Raw genomic sequence first — 9,180 nt, forward strand, 5'->3', positions numbered from 1 at the left:
CTAAGTTTCATAAGTAAAAAGTATCAAACAATACTAATGTGCAAGTAAAGAAACTAAACTAGATCTATTTTCACTTTTTTGGTATTTTTAGGCAAAATCAAGTATGCAAACTAATTGTTCTTGTGGATGTGACAGTTGGATCGAAGGTGTTTGAGGATGGCTGGAAGGTTTATGAAGTGGTTGAATGGTGTGGAGGGGTCCTAGGAGGCTTTTTGTGACTTCCTAGAGGTTTCCCATCAATTTGGCCTCAAAACAGGCCATTTTAGGAAAACCTACAGGATGATCATGTAGGAATTACAGGAAACCTACAAGATACAATCGAGAGCTAATTGTGAGGTGTTGGGAGGCTTAGGAAAGGTGTGTGATGGGTGGAATGGAGTGTTAGAATGTCTAGGAGCACTTAGGAGTCAATATCCAAGATAATAGATGGCTAGATTCGCTCAATGTGTTTAAGAGAATTTCAATGAAAAATGATGAAAAACTAGTGAGGGTGATAGTGGAGACAAGGGATAGCTAAGGTGGATGAAGTGGAAGGTGGATGCTGGCTCTAAAGTTTTGGTCTCCTCCTGAAGCACCTGCTCTGCATCAAACATGTATGTCTTTCAAAAATTCACCCAACAAGGTACATTTTCATGAACTAGAAAAGCAAAACTAATGAATCAACTACCTTTATTATGCGTGAAGAAAGTTGCTGAAGGGAATGAAAGCATGAGTGAGATCTACTACAAAAGTGGAGATGGAAAAGATGACAATGAAACCTACCTTGCAACATTAACCAAATACTAAGTTAAAGACATCAAACTCCAAAGCTCATAAAAGAACTAGAAATCTATGTTTTTGGGGTTTCTTAAGGGTCCCTTCCTCAAGTCATGGTCCTAGAGGGAGGAAGTGAGGCTGAGACACTTGATAACAACCCTTGCTAACCTGCTACTTGAAATAAAGGCACAAATGGAAGCAAACTATCACACAACCAATATGATCTACACTACTTGTAATGGAAATGCATCTAATAAGAGAATTAACAATTAAGCTATGAATCTACAGTAAACATAAATGTACAATCAAGAGGAGCCTTGGCTGCTAGGGTTGGGCCCTAACCCAAGAGCATCACTCCTTTGAGTTAACTTAGTGCTGGCTCAAAACAAAACTCATTCTTATTACCAAAACAACAAATTACATTAAAAAGAATTTTCACAAGTCTTGCAACCCGAAAATGGAGTAAATTTTTACAATGAAAATCCAAATCCTACAGAGATCTTAGGCCTCTCTACTTATACATCTAAAGTCTCCAACGAATTCCTCAAAATTAGGGAGGCTCGACTCCCAAACTTGAGATAAACTGGTGCTTTGTCTCTCACTTGCTTGGCTGCCTTCTAGTCCCCATGATTTGGCTATTTGCACTCCGAGCTGATGGGGGAATATTTGAATGGACGGGTAGTAAATGGGGAGTATTTACCTCCTATAATCCCTCTCCCTTGTCCCATTCAAGTTTTGACCTCGGTCTTCGCCAAAATTCCTTGGTTTTCTCCTTTAATCCTGCATTAAATGCACATTAGACCACAAAGAAAAATATCCAACTCTAACTCACCTCATAAACAAAATATAATCAAAATCATGCAATAAGTTATGAGAATAGTTGGTTTGACTAAGCTAGGAGGTGAATTAAGGCCCATATAATTACCCAGTGATGAGGCTCATCATCACCCCCCTACTGAAAGTGTTGCTCATCCTTTGAGAAACTTAGTCAATATCCATGTCCTTCATGGCTGGTAGCCTCTCTGACATGTCATGCCTCTGTTGTGGTCTCCTCTTCTTGTTCATAGAAGCTTGATTTCTTTTCTATCTCTTCCCACAGCCTATTTTCTTCTTCTTCTTTTCTCCCTTCTAGAATCCATGAGAGTAGTGGTGGATTGAGTTTTAGGACTATCCAATTGACCTTCAACCTTTGCATAGATTTCTTATACATAGGTGTCCTGTTGAGTTCCTCTCTCAACCTTTGAGGGGAGTGATATTCTCTTATGTTTAAGTTGCATGGCAAGGTGTTCCATCTCCTCAGGTAAGCATGTATACTATCATATCCTAACAGCCTAAACATGTCCTCAAAATGTGAAATTGCTTGCTCTTGGGAAAAAAGACATCTAGGTGCCAGCTGAGTATCATTTTCAATAAAATTATGGGTGTCGATGAGGGCCATGGGTTTTGACTGTTCAACTCTGATCAAAAGAGGTTCAGTTTTCTCTCTTGCCAATATCCTTTTCATCTCTGCATCTCTTGACTCCTCATGGTTCATCCATGATGCCAAAGCCATTAATTGTAGATCTCCTAGCTTGGCATTAGGATCCCATACATTCATGTCGGTGAGGGCCATGTTGTGCAAATAAAACTCAACCATTTTGGCCCTATCCTCTACTATACTTTGATCACAAAGATCAATAAACTGCCTATAGTCCTGAAATGGCATGGTTCCCCTCTATGTTAGGGTCTTAATCTGAAACTGCAGCCATTTTTCTTTGAGGTAGAGAGCATTGGATTTATCTGGCATCCTACACTGGATTTCCTTCAAGGAGAGGCTGGGCATACATGCCAATTGGTTCTCTCTTTCCTGCAGCCATCCCCTCAACCATGCATTTTCTATTTCTAGTTGATTTCTCATTATAGCTTCTTTGTCCCTCAAGCCACTTAGCTTTCTGCTCATTTCCTTGATTTTCTCTTCCATGTACCCAATTTCTTTCACCCCCTTTGATTTGGTAATCTGCATCCATCGGTGAGTTCTGGCCCTCTCTTTCTCAAGCTCGAAGAACAATGGGATGGCAAATTTTTGAGGTATGAATCTGACTCCTTCAATAAACCAGTAATAGGAGTCCAAGTTTGGTTGGGGGCTGGGTTCTTTTGTCTTTGGGTCCTCCTCTTTAGCTTCTTGCTTCTCCCCTACCTTCCTTTCCAATTTCTATGCCTCCTGTAGATTCAACAGGGTATACTGTAGGACTATTTTTGCTTCCTATAGATTTTGTTGAGGATCTTGTAGGATTGCCTTACCCTTTGAGGAAGTTGATCTAGTAGTAGGCCTCCTCACATAGGTGATAGGGGACTTAGGGGGAGGCATTTTGTCTTTTTGTGTAGGTTAATCTTCAATCACAATAGGAATTTTGGTTGATGTTTGTGGCTTCCCCTGTCTTATTCTTGTGCTCTTTCTTGTCTTGAAATATAGTGGGGTCTGCCTCTGCCTTTTTCCTTTTTGCTTAATTGGGGTGCTGAGAGCAGTGAGGGAAGCTTTTGCCTCACCCTTAGTGGCCTCTGGAGACAACCTAGGTGACTCCTCCTTGTTTTTTGTCCCCTTTGTTCCATTTCCTTCTTCCTCTCTATCTTTCCCGTCTTATTCTTCTTGTAGATATTCATCATCTCTATTAGTTTCCTCCTTAATTTCCTCCTCTTTTTCTTCGCAATCCTCCTTCTCTTCTCCCTCTTATTCTTCATCTTCATCATGTTCCTCTATGTCAGCTCCTTCTTCATCCATCTCATCCTCATCTCCTTCTGTATCTTCCTCTTTTTATTTTACTTCCTCTTCAATGACAGTAGGACTAACATCATAAGTGAGAGATTTGATGTCATCCTTTGCTGACATGCCTCTGAAAACTGACCATGTTATAAGAGTTCTGAGGTTTTGGAGGGAATATTCTATGAGGATCCTAGTCAAACCATGGTGAGCTAATTTTTGGTAATTTCCCTTCTTCACTTTGATGCTTGAGTCTATGAGTGATTGAAGCAAGAAGTATGGTATGCGAAGCCTTTGGTGAGGGGGTGTTTTTGCTCCAAATCTTAATTCTTAAAGGATCCTAAAATGATAACCATAGACAACAATATACCTACCCTCACATGAGATGTAATTGATCAGTTGGCAGCCTACCTCATTCCATGGATATGGAAGACTTTCTCTCCTTACTCCATTTTTGCCCTCAGTGGGTTCCTCACCTTCTAAAAAGAATTTTTTTTTGGCAACCTGGCTATCTCCTTTATCTTTTTTCCTCCATGGTATTCCTAGGGGAAGCGTGGTGACTCTGCTGATCAGCTCAGGGGTGAGATCTATAGTGAGGCCCCTTATTACAACAGTGGCATGGATTATGGTGTATGGAGTGAGGCAGAGAGCAAATTCTTGAGCCACCTCATCATCACACCCTTTTATTTTTTCGAAAAACCCCATCCAGTTATGTCTTGTGAAGATTTCAAGCACTTGGGGGTGTTGTTGGATTCTCACAATGTTTGTGGGCTCTCTCCTATTAAACCCTCCTGTCATCTTACTGGTGAAGCTTGAGGAGAAAATGAGAGGGTTGAATTTTTCTTTCAATTGTAGGAGAAAAACAGAGATGATTGTGTATTTAATTCCCTTTACACAGTTGCTAAATTCAGTCAAATTTAGAGTATTCTTGCAAAGGGGAATGTAATTACAGAGCCTACCTCTTTAGATTGTTTGCAATGGCCAACTCTTGTGATATCCCTTCTGAATTCTTCTCTGCAAATCTTGGAGATAATTTCTATGTATCCTGTAGGCAGTGTCTGTGTATCTTGTAGGAATTCCTGTAAAGTGAATCGATGGATATTTGCTTCCGGTGGGTTGCTTGGTTATGAGAGTGACTTGAGTGAGGGAGTTCAAGGAGGTGAAATGCATGAATGCATGGAAACGATGTTTTATTTCCTCTTATGGTGATTCGGGGTGAGGTGGTGTGCTGGTAGAAAAGGTACGTTTCCATTTTTGGACCGTTAGTCCCCACTACCACATCATCATTTCCAACTCCTCATAATCAGGTCCCACCTTGTAGATCTGTAGTTTAACCAATTTTTTTCCTACTCCTCTGTCTTCGAGTTGACTGCAGCCACGTGTGAGAGGACATCCGGTTGTGCATGTGCTGACTGAATGAAGGTGGCCAAGTTAGTTGGCCACCTTTTCACTCATAAACCAACTATCTCATAACCCTTACAATTTTTGACTACATGATGCATATGAGAGAGTGAGAGGGATACTTACCTTTGGTTTCAATGTTATGCTGCAGTTGTCGAAGACCATATGTGCTGCTGTGTATATTTTCTACATGCCATTCTTCTTCCTCCTCTTGCTGTCTGCTAATGGCTTCTTTGTTTTTGTAGGTACCTGTGGTTGAAGATCTGATGCTACTGCTTTGGAGCTCCCGGATCATCATGGTGAAGACTTGTTGCTAGTGTGATTGATATTCTGTGGGATAGGTTGCTACAGGATTTCCTACAGGATGTCCTGTAGTCACTTCTCCCTCAGAACTCTTTAATCATTTTACTTGCTGGGGCCGTGAGGATGGTGACATGGATGGAAAGGAGGAGTGGGAGTGTGGAGAGCAAAGAATACTCAGGCGATGCTCTTTATTCCTCTCTAATTCTTTTTTCTTTGTTTGTTTTTTTTTTGAACACTGGAGAAAAACTCTTAAAACTGATTTGAATGGTGAGTGCAGGGATGATGATGGTGGACAAGGTGAGGTGCTAGATCTTGAAGAGGGTGAATTTTAGGGACCTAAAAAGTCCATCATTTTCCTTCAGATCGCTTCCTGTAGGATTTCTGGGTCACTGTAATTCCTATAGGATCATCCTGTAGGTTTTTAGAGGATCCTAAAGGAATACAGGGGATCTTGTAGAAAACACAGTCTTTGTATAAACTGAAGCAATGGACTGGAAAAATGACAAAAATGATGGAGGGATGCCTGGGAATGAGTGAAAAAAATAAATATGTGAGTGGCAGGGGTCTCCTTGGGATTATCTTTTTCTCCTTGATTGTCCTTCTTTCCCACCTGCAAATGGAAATTTCATGATTATTATTATTTTTTTTTTGAAAAACAACTTGGCTGCCTCAGAGAGGTTTTCACCTTAGCTGTTTGCCCTGGGCGCCTCAAGAAAGGTTTTCATCGAGGGATATTCTTATTCTTTTTGTTTTTTGTTTTTGTTTGTCATCACTGAGCTGCCTCAAGAGGTTTTCAACCCATTGATGGGATTCAGGCGCCTCATGGAGGTTTTCACTTGAGTCCTTATTTTTTCTTTTTCTCAGTGATTTGATGAGGGAGGAGCTGGAACTTGCTCCACTATCATCATTGTTTTATTGATATCATCAATAAACTCTTGTTTTGATAAAGGTCTCTTGTAAATTTTCAATCGGTGTCCATTAATAAGCAAAGGAATGGCTTCTTCATCTATGGTTCTGATTTTCACTGAACCATTATCATGGCATCTTTCCACAACATAAGGTCCAAGCCATCTTGTCCTTAACTTGCCCTTGAAGTCTTTATATCTAGAATCATATAACAATGCCCAATCACCTTCCTTAAATTGCTTCTATTTGATATTTTTATCATGCTAGATCTTCCTCTGAAGTTGAACTACCTCTGTATGTAGAAGGGTCTGCATTCTGAATTCATCCAAACCATTCAATTGGAACAATCTCTCTTTCTGTGCACTGCTAAGATCTAGATCTAGCTGGGCTGCCATCCTTAATGTGTTATATTCAAATTCAATGGAAAACAAGGCCTTTTTCCCATAGACCCTCTCATAGGGTGTAAATCCAGTGGTGGTCTTCCATGTGGTATTATAGGCCCAAGTGGCCTCAACTAGTCTTTCTACCTAATCCTTCTTGCTGCTGCTCACCACCTTGGTTAAGATTCCCTCCAATGCTTTGTTGGTCACCTCCACTTGCCCATTACCTTGTGGATGATAGGGAGTGGAGGTCCTATTCTTGATCTTGTGATGGCTAAACAAGTGATCAATCATGTTGGAGGTAAACTGGTTGCCTTTTTGTTGTTGGGAAAAGTATCCAATACGGAATGACCCTATCCCACTCTAAGGGTGATAGTACCTCAGCAACAACTGAATGTAAAGCTATTCAAGATTACTTCTTTATGAGATGAGAGAGAGAAAAGAAGGATGATCTACTAACCGTTATCTTGCGCTAATAGTCGATCCAATCCTCGCTCCGTACTGCTTGCTCCTAGCTCTTTGCTCTTTCACCGGCCCAGCTACACCAAGATCCTGTAAAAGCACAAAGAAAGGAAACTACAAGAAGCATACATCCATAACTGATTCAAGGATTAGAATAAATCAAATATACAAGCATCAATTCGCCATAGAGACACATGCATATAGAAGAACCTCAAATACTTTATTAATAGAAGAAGTAAAGTTCTGAGAGTGTTACAACCATAATAGGCCCAATCCAGCAACACCTCCCAGCATAAAGAAATCTCCTCTTCACCTCCTTCAAAGCAATCACCCAATAGTTCTAAACTCAAACCAACAGCACTTCCTTACTTGCACAAAATTCCAGCCTCCATAGACCTCATGAGAGAGCTCTATATATAGAAGTTTTGGAGAAAGCATGAGTCAGCTTGAGACTGACATGAAGCTGACTAGTGTCCTCTCCTACTTCAGTTAATCTTCAGTTCTTGAGTCCACTTGGAGTCTCTTGCCTCCACTTGGAGATCTAGATCCTCTTACTCATCACAAGGCGAATTCCATGATCCAAGTGTCAGTTTGGAAGCTTCCTGGGCAATTGACACCTTGCAGAATGACTGTGCCACTTGGCCAATCTCGCCCAGCGCAGGTAGCCTTCATTAGTTTTGAAATTCAGCGCAGGTACAGAGTGGAGCAGTTGACATTCAGCGCAGATGCTCAGTGGAGCAGTTGACATGATCCAGAAACAGCTTGTTTTTGAGTGTTTTCAGGTGGAGAACTGATTTTCAGTGCTGTGGTTTGCTGACCTTGTTCCTCTAGGGGTAGGAACAACATGTTTAGGGACTTTGGATCCCTTAGATTATTGACATTTCATGCTTCATGCTGTTAGGCACAAAAATGTCTATAACAGTTGCCCCCTAAAGTATGAGGTCGTTTATCGGGTGAAATGCTTTATCAGGAGGATCCGAAGTTCATTCAATCGCTGAGAGGTGCCCTGTAATAAAATACAATACAATACATTATTTTTTCATTCTGCTTTCATGATCTAGCTGAGGTGGGCATTCCCATGCTCAGCTTTGTAAATTCATTTTGGTACATAGAACAGACGATCGTCTGATGGTAGACTGATAATTCTCTGCTGAAATTATCATCCTTCGAGTAGGATGATCATCTGCTGCAATGATGTACATAACAAATGTCTTTATATCCTGAATATATATCGCAGCCCGGATGGATGAAACTAGATCCGGGGTCTTCAAACTCGTTCGATCTTGACTCTAAGTACAAGTCGATCCATGTGAGAATTGCGCTGAAGTCGAACATGGAAAGACATCGCTTGATTACCGGTCAATAATGTAAACCGTTAACAAGCGCGAGAGGAATCACCAATAATGACAATGACCCTCAAGGTACTGCAGTACAATTCACGTGGTGTGAATAAAGGACTTGGCGTCGAACACCACGCAAAATCTTCTGGTCGAAGGTCATTGATGTATACCTGTCGCCGGAAGTGAGAAACTTGCCATTGAGGCATGCAAGCTTCAAAGTACTGGGGGTTTGTTCCTAGATCGACTTCTTGGATAATGAGCTGAAGTCGACAAGAAGCGATCCGTCAAAGGAGGGCCTTAATGAATCCCACATCAGTGACACGGAACAGAGCTAATGATTTTAGTGGAGGTGAAAACAATCTGTGAAATATGATTCAGGGTGGCGATCATGGGTGGATGAAGGATAATGTATGGCAGTGGATGGGACACGGTTGACTCTTTCTGAACACATCTCTTGAACATATAACGACACTGATGTGATGGATCGGTAGCATTACCCCAAATGTGGATGGTTTGGCGAGGACCATGGTGATGAGACCGGTGAATGAAACAACCCAACCCGATGTGATACGGAGGACAAAGTGTCATGTTCAAGAGCGAATTGCTACCATTAAAGCTTTGAGGTTCTCCCAATTTTTCCCCAGTCATTTCTGACCAGTACCTCTTTATTTTTGTCAAGCTTGAGGAGGATAACATATGCTTGTTCTATAACCTGCCCTTCGGGCAAGCCCATCGCTATGTTTTAACGAGCCTAGCGATAGGGAAACTCGTTCTCGTCTTAAAGACAAGTTTGTCGCTATTTAATCATTTTAATGAGTCTAACGACAAGGAAAACTCGGTCCTTTTCATTTTTAGAGAGTCTGAAAAGGTACAGAAAGTTAACTCCAAAATTCCT

Source organism: Pinus tabuliformis, chromosome 1_2, assembly GCF_031772625.1.
Source record: "Pinus tabuliformis cultivar Carrire ecotype Pingquan chromosome 1_2, CPIR1, whole genome shotgun sequence".
Lineage (NCBI taxonomy): Eukaryota > Viridiplantae > Streptophyta > Pinopsida > Pinales > Pinaceae > Pinus > Pinus tabuliformis.